The sequence below is a fragment of the Colobus angolensis genome, unplaced genomic scaffold (genome assembly GCF_000951035.1).
Source record: "Colobus angolensis palliatus isolate OR3802 unplaced genomic scaffold, Cang.pa_1.0 Scaffold190, whole genome shotgun sequence".
In the NCBI taxonomy this organism is placed as follows: Eukaryota; Metazoa; Chordata; class Mammalia; order Primates; family Cercopithecidae; genus Colobus; species Colobus angolensis.
The window spans coordinates 1,633,288-1,649,343 of record NW_012115044.1 but is presented as its reverse complement, the minus strand read 5'-3'; the positions used below and the strand labels follow the sequence as shown (position 1 = coordinate 1,649,343).

The following is a 16,056-nucleotide window of genomic DNA, read 5'->3' as shown; positions in this document are numbered from 1 at the left end:
AAAATTAGAAGTTGAAAACACTTGGGGAGTCCTCCATCAATCTAATCTAGAAACGTTTGACTGTAGGCCTAGCAGTCCATAATGAAACCTGCCCTTTTGCTAGCCGAGAACATCATTCTGAACATGCCACCTTGGAAACTTTGCATCAGTTCTTGGTATCACTAGAATTTTCCTATCCTGCTTTTGAGAAGAGTCAGTGTGAGAACAAATATACTTCTTTTTACAAATCTTGAAAGTAGATCCTTAGAAATAGGTGATTACATTTCCTTCATAACCTAAATCTTCCTATGTAGTAAAAAAAACCATATTCATGTTTGGTCTCATAGTTTCCTTAGTCAAAAAATTTGCATCTAAAAGCCTAGGAAAATGTTTGGCCTGCACAGTTGAATGTTTAAACAGGTGCGCACTGCACTGGTCTGGCTGAAGAAAGGTAGTCTCCTCCACTTGGAAACCCTGACATTAAGAGAATGATTCTTGTGCCAGCTCTCAGGAAAGCTTGTGAAGAAAAAGTTCAGGTGATTCTTAAGTCTTATTACCTGATTATCAGCCCACGTGCCTCCCTTCCATTCTGTATTCTCATGAAGAAACTGATTTAATAGATTCAAGATATTATTAAATACATTCTGCATTAATATTATATGTCCTCTTTGAATCCAACTGGCAATACAATAGAATTTCATTTTATAAATAACACCTTTCAAGCTAACACCACAGGGCACAGTACAAAAGAATCAAAATAGAACACAAATGCTGTAATCAAATGCAGACCCCAGGAAGGCTGATTAAAAAGGCATGTTGCTAGTAAGAACAGCCGACAGGGTAAGTATAGTGGGTCATAGCAGAAAAGCCAACAGAATAGAAGGGCAAACTAAAATAAAATGGACTCGCCTGCCTGACAAGGACTTATGACACTCCTTTGTCATCATCTGTTTTTGAACTCAGGAATTGCAGAGGAGAGGGGGGTGTGTATGTGTGTTGGAGGAGAGAACTAAACATAGGGTCATTAATTTATCCTCAGTACCACACATAACACAAACAAAAGGAAATCATAAGAATAACCACCTGCAGCTGGCAGAGATGCCTACCGTGTGATTGTGAGACAACCCAACATGGCTTGCTTTGCGGATACCACTGGCTTTCAGAAAACACAACTGTGAGGTAACAAGTAGACCCCTTCCATAGTAGTGAGAACAGATAGTACTGCTGATGGCCAGGCATAGGTAAAAATGGATGAATGGTGAGAAGGGTGTTCTGTGGTCTTGACCTCAGTACAGTCTACTCTCCATAGAACTCTCCTCACCCAATTAGCTTTTCTGCTGTCAGCCTCTCACAGCCATACTCCTTGCTAATGTCAGGTGTTTGTGGTTTTAAACCCTACTTCTAATTATAGAGCAAAAGCACCTGTTCCCTTCTTAAGGAAATTAGGCAAAAGTAGGGGGGTATTTTGGAATATATTCTCTCCCTATATGTAAAACTAGTTCTAATAATGATCACAATGTCATAGTTTACCAAATTGGTCATTTATTGATGCTTCTCTATTTAATATTAAGAGTAGAACAATATAGGACAAGAATCATAAGAAAAATTTCTAAATATGTATTTTTCTGAAAAACAGTAACCTATATTTGGCCAGGCATGTGGGTAATGCCTGTAATCCCAGCACTTTGGGAGGCTGAGGCAGGTGGATCACGAGGTCAGGAGTTCAAGACCAGCCTGACCAATATGGTGAAACCCCGTCTCTACTAAAAATACAAAAATTAGCCGGGCGTGTTGGCACGTGCCTGTAATCCCAGCTACTTGGGAGGCTGAGGCCGGAGAATCGCTTGAACCCGGGAGATAGAGGTTGCCGTGAGCCAAGATTGCACCACTGTACTCCAGCCTGAGCAACAGAGCAAGACTCCATCTCAAAAAAAAAAAAAAAAAAAAACCCTATATTTAAGAGCCACCCCTCCACAAAATTGTCATAGAAGAAGCAAATATGAGTTCTAGAGTTAATTAAAAAGAAAAGGAAAGAGAAAGGAAAAATGATAATTGAGGCAATTTTTACCTCAAAGCTTTTGGTTGTTTGTAATGACTCTCCTGATTACCCACTTAGTTGAGATTCTGGCGTGAGATCACTGATGCATAAATTTAGGCCAATAGCTTAGTACTTCTGTACATTTTTTCTTAAGTAAATTATAAACATGTAATTAAAATGTATGTGGGCAGCACTTGGGGGAAAAGGTTATTGTACATGTACTGGTATTGTAACTTTTTAAAATATTCTATCATAGGCATTTATTTACTGGCCTCTTATTTTTCTTAATTCTGACAGTATTTGCTTAACTATGCACAGGGAGTTGGTTTATTAGTAAACGTGAACAGTAGTGCAATCAGTTGAAAATATTGAATTATAATCTCTAATGTGAGTTATTTCATGAAGTGTGTGAGCAAATAATAATGTCTGTGCCAGTTACCAATGTATTACCTCCCATTGCCTCCTTCCAAATGTAGTCCTCCTTGCCTGCTCTGCAAAAATGTATCTGGATTCTTTAAATATTTTTTCTTTGCTAGCTGGTATGAGGGTGCTTTGTCAATAGAGAAGGTAGAGAGACATTGCAGAAAGAAGAAATTTTCCTTCCTGGTTGTCATGCACTACTTTGGCAGCCTCCTGCAATGCGCATGATTTCTCCAGAGCCTGGCTTCTACAATGTAACCAACTTTGACAGCATCTAGCTCCTGCAGCAAATGCAGCTAACCCGGTACCCAGCAGTTGAAGCACAGATAACTTCTCTAGTACCTGGCAGGTAGCAGCTACCCCTGGCACCCACCATACACACACGTGTACACACACATTGGGCAATTTATAGCAGAGTGCCTCAGATGAGATACCTCCCTGTAAATAGCTTTCACTGGCACCCTAGAGTGCAGGTTCTACTGATGCAGCTCCCCAGCAACTTCTCTGCCATTCAGTGAGTTATGACTGTGCGTTGTCTAACAAGGTCTGGATCCTGGTCCAGGGGTCCAGAAGATTTTTGTCTTGAGTCCTACATCTAGATCTCAGCCCAGGGATGGAGGAGACTCTTTGTTGGGTATGCTATCTTAGCCCTACAAATAATGGCTGTTCCTTACATTTGTTATTCTTCTATTCTTTTTTATTTTTTTTTGAGATAAGGTCTTGCTTTGTCACCCAGGCTGGAATGCAATGGCATGAACACAGCTCACTGCAGCCTCAACCTCCTGGAATCAAGCGATCCTCTCACCTTAGCCCCACAAGTAGCTGGGACTGCAGGCATACACCATCATGCTCGACTAATATTTTGTAGAAACAGCATTTCACCATTTTGCCCAAACTAGTCTTCAGCTCGTAGGTTGAAGACCTACCTTTGCCCTAAGTGCTGGGATTACAGGCATGAGCCGCTGCACCTGGCCCATGTTATTCTTACATTCTTTAAAGTATTCTTTACATCTTACTAGCTACTCTCATTACTTTAATCCCCTGTTATTATTAATAATTTAAACTAAATTTTTCTATTCAAATTGCTGTATGGTCTTTCTCTACAAATAGGCCATGACTGACACATACCCAAAGAATATTAAAATAATCTATATTCTTTGGGAGTAGGAGAAGATAAATATTATAAGTCATCTTTTTATAGAAAAGATTAGTATTGGTACAATGTGCATTATCTAGGGCTGGCTATTAGATGGACAAAAAGTTTTGAGAATTTGCTTCTGCACTGGAAAGTGCTACAATAATATAGTACTATATATTAGTCTAACTGTACATACGGTTTAAAGATCAAATTTTTAAATATTTTACATGATTTTGCTGAGACTTTTTAAAAATGTAAGCTATAACAAAGGAAACAACAAAGGCTGGACTAAAAAATAATTTGTTGACCCTGAAAAGATGTTGCAAAATAATAACTCTATAATGTAAATTTGTATATTATTAATGCTAGGATAATGATAACCATCCTTTATTGAGAACTCAGAAAGTCCTCATATATATTATATTAATTTATTGGATTAATTTATATATTATATTTATATTATATTAATATAAATTAATATTAATTTATATATTTATTGTTTATATTAATTTATTGGATCCTCATATTAATTAATAGAAATGGATATTATTATCATCCCTATTTTACAAATGGGAAAAGAAAGACTTGGTAAGGTTAAGGAACTGGCCTGAGGTGTACATATAATAATTTCAGAGCCAAAATTTGAACCTAGATCTACCTATGAGCCCTGAATCTTAACCACTGCCCCCTGCTTCCAGAATACTGACACTGAAGCAAATGGCAGGTCATTAGTGAAAACAAACGCAGGATACTTGTTTTTGTTGGTTTTCATCAAAGATCCAGAAAAAGAAACTCTGACATATCCGTAGGATGTATATAGCACACCCTGAGATATTTCTGAGTGAGCTAACCTATTACTCTTTTCTTAACAAAATATGGACAAACTGGATGAATATGGTGATCAAATCCCCAGAATCAAAGTGTTAACAGTGTATCAAAACCCCGCAGCCTTTATTCAGAGCTGAATTGAAGGCAGATGAAATATTAACAGCAGTTCTAGCAGCATAAAATGAAATATGAGATCCTGTATCCGAAATTATTAGTAACCTGTTAAAAGAAATGCTGAAAAATGGCAGTTACCAAATTAAAACTGGGAAACAGAGCCCAAATGGGAAATTTCAAAAAGTTTGGAGGAAAATAAATGACAGATTGTCCTCTTGGCTCTTATTACTATGCCATCCTAAATCCTACTTGGCAATGGATGGTGGAGGTGAAATAAGAACTGCATTGCTGCCAGTGCTGGTCCTCAGATTTGTAGTCCTAAGTGTCTGTGACGGTGTCTGGGATTAATTGGAAAAGTAGTTGGAAGTCGGTAGCATTTTAGCTTTATCTAAGTTAAAGAGTCTGGATACTCTTATTATGAAAGGCTTTCTCTCATTTGTGAATTGGCCCCTTTGCTCCACTTTTGGATGGCTGGCTTCCTCCATGCCCAGCTACACTAAATATTCTACATGGGAAAGCCATTTTCCTTAAACGCCTTCAGATTTAAAGCCATCTATTTGGATTTGTTGGTGTTTATGACTCAAAATATCTAGCATCAAATAAAAAAAGAGAGATTACAAATACAAAATACCAAGTAGTAAATGAAGGACATATTTTTCCATTAGTAACTGAGAGCATAGAAATTACTATAAGCAGAGTTGTTGAGCAGTTGATGCCAAAGGGAGAAAAAAAAGGAAATGAGCTATAGAACCATAGAATCTTAGTGCTGGCAGAGACTATGGAGTTTATGCAGTCCTACCCTATCATTTTTCAATGAAGAGACTGAGACATGGGGAGTTAAGGGACTTGACTTGCCCAAGACACATAGTTGTTTACTGACAGTCAGGCCAAAAACATTTCCCAACTCCCAGCCCGGAACTCTACAGTTCAGCATGCTACTGCCGTCCTCTACTGAAAATTAACACTAACTCAGCCTGGAACATAGAAGAATTCAGCATCTGTGGGGAGTGAAAGAAAAGATGAATTTAGAGCTGGAAATCAGTCTGGGAAAAGAAAAGAGGAAACGGATGATTTGTCATTGTGACTTGGTTGGTCAAGGTTGTATAAAATGTTTTGTGTCAGTTACTCCCCTGTGCGTTCCCACAAAATACAGTGAAATTATTTGGTTCTAATTCCGCAGGGTTTATATTTATATGTACAGGTTTTATTTGCTTGGCGAATTCTCCATGCACAAGTCATCTCCAGGTGTAGATTGGTTTGTGGATGGCATTGCTATTGAACCTTGTCATTTACATGGGTCTGACTTTCTTTCTCTAGCAGTAAAGTGTGCTCCAGGGGAATCTTCTTCATGGGATACTCCTAACTGAGGGTCAGAAGTAGGCTTACGATGTAAGAATTATCTTCTATTAACCCTTGTTTTGTTAACCTCATGGAAAACTTGGGCCATATGTGGGACTTTTAATCAGGCTAATGAGATAGGTGAAATAATTTTCTTTATTTGGAAGCGCAGAGTAATTTGAAGTAAACCAGTAGCAAATAAGATACAATAAAAATGTCCCAATAGGATCCCCTGTGAAATAGCATTGTAGCAGTATAGGTCTTCTTGTTTAGTCCAATATTTTTCAGAACAGAGCAACCAGAAATGAGAGAATCAGATAATATGATGAAAACTACAGATGGAATGCTTTGCATGAAAAGTGATTATATACAAGAGAGGGCTTAGGAGTGGGTAGGAGTAGAGTTGGAAAAGAGTGGGTAACTGAAATAAGAGAAGATAATGCTTGACCAGGTCTAGTAAAATATTCCCTGCCACAACCGCTATTCCATGAGAAGATTGAGCCAAGAGGCCTGAATAAACTAACCTTAAGTTCAGAGTTGCCATTATTGTGGGAGGCATCAGGGAGAGCACATCCGGATTTGTGTTACACAGTAATCACTGCTGGGTGTCAGCATTCATCAGCCAGATGGTCAGACCTACAATTAATCAATTAGGCTGCGATGATCAACTGGACTACGTTTTCCCCTTTGGTAAAAAGCCGTCATCATGCGGTTAAGGCCAATAACACTTTTATCCTGTTGCTTTTGGAGAAGCTTCTAAAAATTCCTCTTTTCTTTTTTGGGCCTCTAGTTACTGGACAACTGTTAGGCTCCAAGTTGCTTTGACAACATAGATACCCAAATTCAAGGATTTCACATAATAGATTTCCAACATCCTGTGTCTTCAAGTATAATGTTTAACATACCCAGACAGAAATAATCTTTTTAAAGCAGCATTGTCAGCAGTGTTACTCAACTGATTTTACTAGAGTCTTCATATTGATTCCACTCAATCCAGTGGAACAATGCTGGAGGGGATTCTTTCACTGGGTACTTACACGGATGATATGATATGATAATCAAATAATATGAATAATAAGCAATTTATTGAATGTTCGCCATATGACAGGTACTGCTGTGATAAGGGTTGATGAACATTGATTCAATGCTTACAATGATTCCATGAGGATGATAATATTATTCAAAGAGGGAGAAACTGAGACTAGAAAGTTCATTTGCCCAAGGTTAAACAGTTAGTAAATATGTGTTGAGATGACTTAGTACCCTCTGAAATGAAAACTGAAAGTTTATTTTACATTTTGTTACCCATATACATCTGTGCATCTCTAAGAGACAACATTTAGGAACTATGTGGTGGGTCCTCATTATTCCTCTTAAAAGGGCTTTAAAGAAATATTTTGGTTGTGTTCCCCAAGTCTGTTGCTGTCCTCCTGTTTTCCATGCTGTTTTATTCTACATCATGTGACTTGAGATTGCTTTCTGCCTTCTTTATGGCCATTACTATCATTTCCTGACAATTATCAGTCTCCACCTTGGTATCTTCATCTAGATGTGGTTTCTCTAAGTCTGTTCAAATACCAAGACTTTTTTTTATCAGTTGACTTATAGAGCAATTTGCCTCCTCTGAAACAAAATGTCTATCACTATTTTTTTATGTTGAAACTTGTTTTTCTATCTATTTTATTTTCCCTCTCCCCTTGCTATATTGCAATACTACTGCAGAAGGAGAGGTGTTCGAACTCCTATTAGTGGGAACATCACGTCTTGATAGAGGTTTAATGGAGGTCTATGCTGGCCCCATTGAGTAGAAATATGGTCACAGTGTCATAGTTCCCATGTGTTTTATCATTAACTGGTATCTCTCTTTTCTTTAAGCTCTTCTCTATCCCCTCCCAAGCTCAATTTAAAGAGTACTCCTCTTTAACCATTTCATACAGGCTATATACAGATACTGTTAACCCTAATGTACTTGAGGTATCAGACTCATAATTGTATTATTTTATGAAATATGAGGCTTTTCTTGCTATTTAACTACAGGGCTTTGCATTTTATTTGTTTTGCTACTTACTGAATTGGGAAAACAGTGCGAAAATACTAGGATAGTATATAGGAAGTCACCATTTCTTAATTCATGTTTGGGAGCATGTGGAAGAAAAGATATTTCAGAAACCTTAATGAGCATCTTTTATCCTCCAGGGCTCTACCAGCGCCCTCTTTTTCTGCCTGTGGCACTCTGTTTTGTCCTTGCTATGTTTGGTAAGCAGCTTTTTTTTCTCTTGATGCTTCTTTTCTTACAGTCCTACAATCTTCACCCCAGAGCTGATGAGGCGCTTTCATTTTGACCTGCAGTATTTCTGATATTGCAGAACAGAGCCCTGCCATCTAGACTGCCTTTCTGCTTCATTTTGCTCCTGACCTAAACCCCCCTGCTATTCCAGGCCTGGCCTCTCATGACCAGAGACTGCTGACTCATCCTGGCCTGTGCCAAGCTGTGCAGTCGCTTAGTGATGTGGACAGGAGTCGAAGGACTAGAATGAGATCACTGAACTCATTTCACTTGTTGCTTACGGTACAGTCCAGCATGAGCTGGAAATGTAGGAACCTCAGCCTCCCGAGCAGAAAGAGTAAGTAGATAAGACACACCGCATCACCAAGTCCTCAACAAGCAGTAGTCGGGTGGCGGGTGGGGGCTCGCTCTATCATGGCCGTGGCTAGGGCATTCTGGTTCATCAGGAGTTTTCCTTTGTCCTCTCTTCTTCCTCTTCTCCACAGTCGTACCCTTCCCCCCTTCCCTGAACTTCCCTTCTGAAAATGTCTGGATGGTACAGCAGTGATCTGGGCAGAAATGAAATTTGGCTAATAAGCAGCCTCTGTACAAAATTCTGGAACAGTGACACTGTTGAAATTGCTTAGTTTAGTTTGTCTACTGGGAACTCACATGAACTTCCCAACAGAATTCAAGGGGATGAAATCTTTTTTGTTCTGTTTTGTTCTCCTTTCCTTTTTGATTCTCTTTTTCTTTCTGTTTTGAGGGAGGTAGTTTCAGGAGACATGGCTGCATTCTGGTGTGGTGTAAAGTTTTCCGTCGGGAGACAATAATGTACATTCCTCTGGCAGGACGGGATGGGTTTTTTTTGTTTCTCTTACTGTTGTTTATTTATAAGACATTTCCTCCCAGTTAGTGGAAGTTAGATCGTAAGAGGCTCCAGTGATTTTCCTTCCACCTCCCCTCCCTAATTTCTGTGCTTCAGCACTCTGGAACACTGTGAACTCGACAAACTAATCAGAGCAGGGAGCTTAACAGCCAGGCCTGGACACCCTCAAGAGACTGTGTGCTGATTCTCAGTCGTCACTCCTTGGATCAGGAACCACAGTCCTGGTGAGTGGTGAGGTTCCAGAATTTGATGTGTCAAGGATTTTATTCTTGGTGTCTCTAAGGCAAGCAGGAAATAAAGGGTGTTTTTAAAACAAACAAGCAAAAAATACAATTAAAGAAATAGTACCAAACAGTCAAATGGAATGATGAAGATTTTTAGCGGGCACAACTGAGAGCACTCTATGGACAATGGCAGAGCCTTGAGACTATGCCCATGAGCAGCCTGCAGGCGTAGGTTTCATTCTGCCACCGATGGATGTCAGCCTTGACATGCCTAGCAAACATGCTTGTGGGGGAAGGAAGATAGGTGAGTGGGGGCAGGGAGGTAGTATTCAGGGAGGTAGATGGGGAAAGTGAAAGTGGGATTAATTGTTCATTTGGAGTTTCCCTCCACCAGCTTTCCATGCATTTCTGTTCTGAGTATTTACATTATGCTCACAGTACTTACATACCCAGCTAAGCAGGAAAGAATATCTATATTGGATGTAGAGCAAACATTCTTGCTAATACTGTTCTAAAGATCACTTTGCTAACTGGTTGCTTTTAAATGTTAGGGAACCTCCCCACACTCGACCTTTGGAAAATATGATTTGTCACACCCTCTTCTTTATTCTTCTGCATTCATAGTATCAAGCAGAAGAATGCAATGAGAATCCTTATTTGGTTCCGGGGAAATTTATCATCCTGCCACAGGAAAACTAAATGACTGTCCTCACAGTATTAAACCCAAATATAGTGTTGTCCTCAATATAAGGGACACTGGTTGAGAGTGCTCTGGGTAGCTGTCGAAGGAATGGAGTGGGGGTGGTTGCATCCTGTCTGAAGTGAGACTAGCAGAGGAGTCCACAGACCAGCTTTCATAGCCAAAATGTGCCTTCCATATCCTTCTTAATAACTCATACTCTCCCTAAAAGTAGAATTCCTATTGGAATGTGTTTTTATCCTTTACCATCAGGTCCCTGCTTAGTTTCTTTTCTAGAGGTATTCCATCTTACTGAGTTTTCTCATATTCTTTCCAATTTCAAGAATCTGGCATGTTGTAAAATATTAAGTGTGGAAAAAAACAAAAGAAGAAACAAAAACCAGAAAAAAAAAAAAAAAACATGGTGGCCATAAAAGCATTCGACTATGTGGCAGCATCTGAAGTGAATTGCTTTTTGGAAAGAGGGGGAGTCTTTGATGTCCCCAATATGGTTCTCATAGGCAGAAACTTCCAGGAATCACAACCCAGCCTAAAGGGCACTTACTCGATGTTCTTAAATTTTAGGAGAGAGATGCTATTTTATTGTTTTGGTTGTCCTTGCTATTAACACATTGTCAGTAGATTTCTCCTAGAAGTTTAAAATACTTTAGCAATGGATGATTTTACATTTAACCAGATGTGTATTGTATGTGCCTGTTGCATTTACTCTTGTCCAAGCTGGTACAGTGATCTAGCATATTACATTGGTACTCAGCTTTGGAATTTTGTCTGCTATACTAAGTTATTCCGATTCTTAACCATAAAACTCATACATGCTCGTATATCCCAAGTTTCCTTTAGAGACTGACCTCTGCTACAGCCCTATCAGGTTTGTCAGTGGCCTCTAGGACAGAATCAGCTTCCTATCACAATTCCTATAGTTTGTGAGGCACATTAAATTCCTCAGCTGTCATTGTGATAGGAAATAGTCTCAGAGTTTTATTAGGGCTAGTATGGTAAAAGTTTAATGTTGTATTAATAGTAAAGTTTGCCTATTGTAGTTAGCTCCTGTTAGTACTACACTATTTATGTGAATTTCTTGGGTAATTTTCATTAGTTATCTTGTTTTCTAAAGAAAAAAAGTTTAAAGGAAAATGGTGTTAAATTTTTACAATATGGTATAAAAAATGTAACTAGCTCTTAGGCCATAACCACCAAGACCTACATAGGAGGTTAACATTCCTCAGTTAATATTCAGACTGCGCAGACTCCCAGGAAAACTGTCTCATAGTCTCTGGTAGGGATGTCTATTAGAACTGCACTGAGGGCAAGCTAGATCTCTAACACCTTGAAAACATGTTATTATTGACTGCATAGGAAATTATATAAGCAACTTTAAGCAGAGAATAGGTGAAAACACATATTTAAGAGTATTCCCAAGACATGACATTTTTAAAAAATATAATCTGCCAGAGAGGTTTCTCTTATAGTTGCTGAGATCTGGAGTTCCAAGTGGCCATGGAAGAATTTAATGACTAAATTGAAATATATAAGAAGTCAGAATTTGATTAGTATACCTGCGATACAAAGGCAAGACAATGATATATTTATTTGAGCTTCAATGGCTGTATTAATATTACCTATTTTTTCAATACCTTGATTATAAGCCTTCACAATGTACTATCAATAATTCAATTTCCTAATACTAACCTGGAAATTCTAATTTCATTAAATTAGTAAGGATGCATGTTGTGAAATGTATATTTCCTTGCATGCATATTTTAGCTGTAAGTACTTCCTATACGCTATATTCATTTAATTAGGCAGTCGCAAATATACACAAATGAAATTGCTAAATAACAGAATCGTCATTACCCCAATAAGAGATTGTTCTTTCTTACTTGTATAGAAATGGTTTTTAGTATTTATGTGATTCCCCTAAGAAAGACACATATTTTAAAAACTTAAAAAGGAGTTGATTGCTTGTATCATATGATTGTATATGTATGTTAGCTTATAAATGCCTACATATATGCACAACCATATATCTATGTTCAGCTATTAAATATATGGCCAAATTCTAGCAAGGCTTACTTGCCTTTGATTTCAGTCAAATGTTTTCATCATAATGACCATAAATGAAGTGTAGTTGACTCTTTGTCATACTGACAACACCGAAAGTTTACACAAATATTTATGAACAGTATTTGCAAAAAGAAAGATGTAGCTAGCTGATAAGTTTGGTAATTATCCTTCAGCAAATATACACGTTAGCTTATCAACATAAATTCTATTATGTACAACTTCAAAATATTAATTGCTGTAGATATAAAGCAGTTTAAAATTAAGTAGAAAGAAATTAATTGATATTATCTTAAAATTGAGCATATATTTAATGAATTCATTTTATTTTATAAAACTGAGTACATATACAAATGATCCCATTTATTCTATTTTCTCAGCTATTTTACTGTATGTTAAATATTTTGATGCTGTATTTACATATTAGCATCAGCAACCATAATTTTTCTGATACCTTTTCAAGATCAGCCAAATCATATCCTTGACAAGTCACACTCTTTCTCTGAAATTTTCTATAAAACCCAAATTAAAAGTGATCTGACATTGGTAGCATTTTACAAATCTATCTTCATTTAGCATTTATATATGTTTTTAATTTGAAGTTTTTTCTATGTATGAAACTGCAGGTGGTCAGAGGGCAGATTTTGTGTTTTAGGTTTGTTAATTTCTCTCCCAAACAATGTCAGATTGCCTCAGTCTGAGTGGAGAATCAATGAATAGGTGATGAACGAATGGATACCTACATGTCAGTGCACTGACAGTGAATACATCTTGCTTATCATAATGAAAGAAACGGCTGGACACAGTGGCTCATGCCTGTAATCCCAGCACTTTGAGAGGCTGAGGGGGGCAGATCACCTGAGGTCTGGAGTCGAGACAAGCCTGACAAACACGGAGAAACCCCCTCTCTACTAAAAATACAAAATTAGCTGGGCATGGTGGCGCATGCCTGTAATCCCAGCTGCTCAGGAGGCTGAGGCAGGAGAATCACTTGAACCTAGCAGGTGGAGGTTGCAGTGAGCCAAAATCACACCATTGTACTCCAGCCTGGGAAACAAAAGCGAAACTGTGTCTCAAAAAAAAAAAGAAAAAAAGAAAGAAAAAGAAAAAAGAAAAAAAAAAAACAGGTCCATGTCTAGAACACAAATTGGTAGAGTCTTCTATATCTGAACCTCCCTAACTCCCATGTTAGATCTTCCAACTATCTGACAGCATTTCCAACCATTTGCTAAGGTTACTTCTCTAATCCCCACAATGCTTGGGTAATTTCTGATGGAACATGGGATCTTGAATTTGCAGTAGTTCCATTAATTTTCCTGGACTTATGAGAGTGACTAAATATCCAGCTTGGTCAGCTCATGTAGTCAGAAAGTACCAGACCTAAGTCTCTCCAGCTTGTCAATACTTGCTTATAGTTACTCACTGGTTCTTCCTTTCCTCAGACTCCACATCTGTGGAGGTCAGGCTGATGTTAGTTATGGAAAGGCATGAAGACTGGCTATGGATGCCCTGTGAACTAGACAGGAGAGAGGCGGGGCAGACATACAGCACAATAAAGAGCAGGGGCAAGAAGACTGGCAGCCAAATCATTTGCACTGTCTTAACAAGCACTAATTAAATGCCCTGTTTGAGGTAAATAATAGCTGAAAATAGCCTAGTGCAGTTGTTTCTCATCAATGAGTAGAGAAATTGGTGGAATCGCTTAGTGCTGTTTCATTCATTAAGCTGCAGCACACTAAGCCTTCTTCAGAGGAGAGGGGCATCAAGTCGAGCTAGCCTCTAAAGTACCATTTGCTAAATTCCCATTCTAGCACCCTAGATGGTATTCTGCTGACAAAAATCACATCCAGAGAATAACTGTATATACTACAAACTAATAAACAATTTAAAACCCTAATAAACAATCTAAAAACCCCAAAATATTGTGTATAATGAAGCATGCTTTAATCTTACCCATTTTCAATTGTCAAACAACTTAGCAATCCCCAAACTGCATCTAATTCTGTCCCCTAAACCAATTTTTTTCCTGGAGTTTATATATAGAGAATATTCCTTTTCATCTCTTTATTTTCCCTACTCACTCTCTGGTAAACTGAATTCCTAGATGTAAGCAGCCATAGAAAGAAAAGTGATTCACATAATGGATAATTAACCCTTGAACAATAGAAAGTTAACTCTCCATAGAAATGCCAAAAACTGAAATGTTTTGTTATTGAATTTATTCTCCTTTGGGAGTTAACACTAATGGAGAACATCTCCATTAGTACAAACCTGGCACCAAACAACCTGTTCATCCTTAAGCTATGAATGCTGCACTCACGCTCCAGTTTATTCTGACAGGATTTGTAATACGACGTCCTCTTGGGTAGTCATGTACAAACCACTCTGAGGGACAAAATTATATGAGTGCCTAATCCACTCGTGAAAATGAAAGAAAGGGGATCTTTTTATGAAAAACACCTAATATGGAAAGACATAAATTGTAATAAAAAGTGTTAGCACCTTGCACTTCCTGCTAATTGCATTCCTAGTCAAGAGGAAGCAAAATTGTATAACAAATGTTAGAGGTACATCATGAACAAAGTGCAAAGAATTGTCTGTTCCTTTCAATAGCGAATTGAAAAAGAGTAGCAAACCTGTTTAAGCTATGTATAGTCGCTTTAATTTTGGCTCCTAACCTTTCTGGGACTCATCTATTTCATTTGTCTAATGAGGATAATAGTAACCTATTAAACTTATTGTACACAGACTGTACTGTACACAGACTGTTTCTCCATTATATTCATTAAACATGAATTTAACATTAATTCATTCATTCACCTATTTATTTTTTAGTTTAAGAAATATTTTTGGGCCAGATGCAGTGGCTCACACCTATAATCCCAGCACTTTGAAAGGCCGAGGCAGGAGGATCCCTTGAGCCCAGAAGTTTTAGACCAGTCGGGGTAACATAGCAAGATCTCATCTCTACTAAAATTTTTTAAAAGTAGCCAGGCATGATGGCACATGCCTGTAGTCCCAGCTACTGAGGAGGCTGAGATGGGAGGATCCCTTATCCCTTGAGCCCAGGAGTTTGAGCTTGCACTGGGCTATGATTGCACCACCATACTCCAGCCTGGGCAACAGAGCAAGAGTGTGTATCAAAAAAAAAAAAAAAGAAGAAGAAGAAAAGAAAGAAAGAAACATTTTTGAATCCCTACTCTGTGTCAGTTATTATTCTAGAAGCTAAAGATTAATTTATTAATAAATATTTATTGAGGCATTCATATTATATACAATACTATTCCAGGGACTGGGGATACTGCAGTAGATTTTTTAAAAAACAAATATTTGTTCTCCTAGTACTTCCTTTCTAGATAGGAGAGACAGAAGATAAAATACATTTATGTAAAATATGTGGCATTTTATCGTAAATCCTATGGAGAAAATTTAAAGAAGAGAGTGTGTACATGTGTGTTGGTGTCAGGGATACGTTTGCAATTTTAAATAGGATGGAGACGTAGAGAGGGAAGTCTTCATTGAGGGGACAGCATTTGAGAAAAGACCTCGATGAAAGTGAAGAAGCAAGTTTTGTGGATATCTAAGCAAAAGCATTTTCAGCAGTGGAACCATCAAGTGCAAAGGACTTGGACATGAATGTATCTGGAAAATTTGATAACAAGGAAGTCTGTGTGGCAGACTCTGAGTGGGTAAGCAGGAGACTAGTAGGAGATGAAGTAAGGGAGATAAGGGTGTCTGATCACATGGACCCTAATATGCTGTTGTGAAGGCATTGGCTTTGTCATTTATGATACAAAGATGAACACAACATGGTCTCAAGTTGCTCACTAGAGGGGAGACAGATAGGGAAACAAGTTGGGATAATTCCATTATGCTAAGTGCCATAACTGAAGGATGTTCAAGGAACCATGGAGGCACAAAATAGTGAGTGTTCAGCTGAACATATCTTGGAGTAGGGGATCAGAGAAAGTGTCACGGAAGAGCTGATAAATCCATGCTGGGACTTGAAGGATTTTCCCAGATGGTCAGAGGGAGGAAGAGCATTCAGTAAGGGGGCCAGC

At 38.2% G+C, this 16,056-nt stretch overlaps 1 protein-coding gene across 5 annotated transcripts in view; it reads left to right on the top strand.

Annotated features, from left to right (window-relative positions):
* Positions 1-16,056, top strand: part of ZBTB20 (zinc finger and BTB domain containing 20) — an 816,082-nt gene that overhangs the window by 508,574 nt on the left and 291,452 nt on the right. The window contains exon 1 of one of the 5 annotated variants that reach the window (XM_011940603.1): positions 8,411-8,479. The exons of 3 other annotated variants lie outside the window; for them this stretch is intronic. The gene's annotated coding sequence lies outside the window, so the exon portion shown is untranslated. Of the gene's footprint in view, positions 1-8,410; positions 8,480-9,143; positions 9,235-16,056 lie in introns of those variants that run through there. One more of the 5 variants, XM_011940604.1, reaches the window with a different exon arrangement.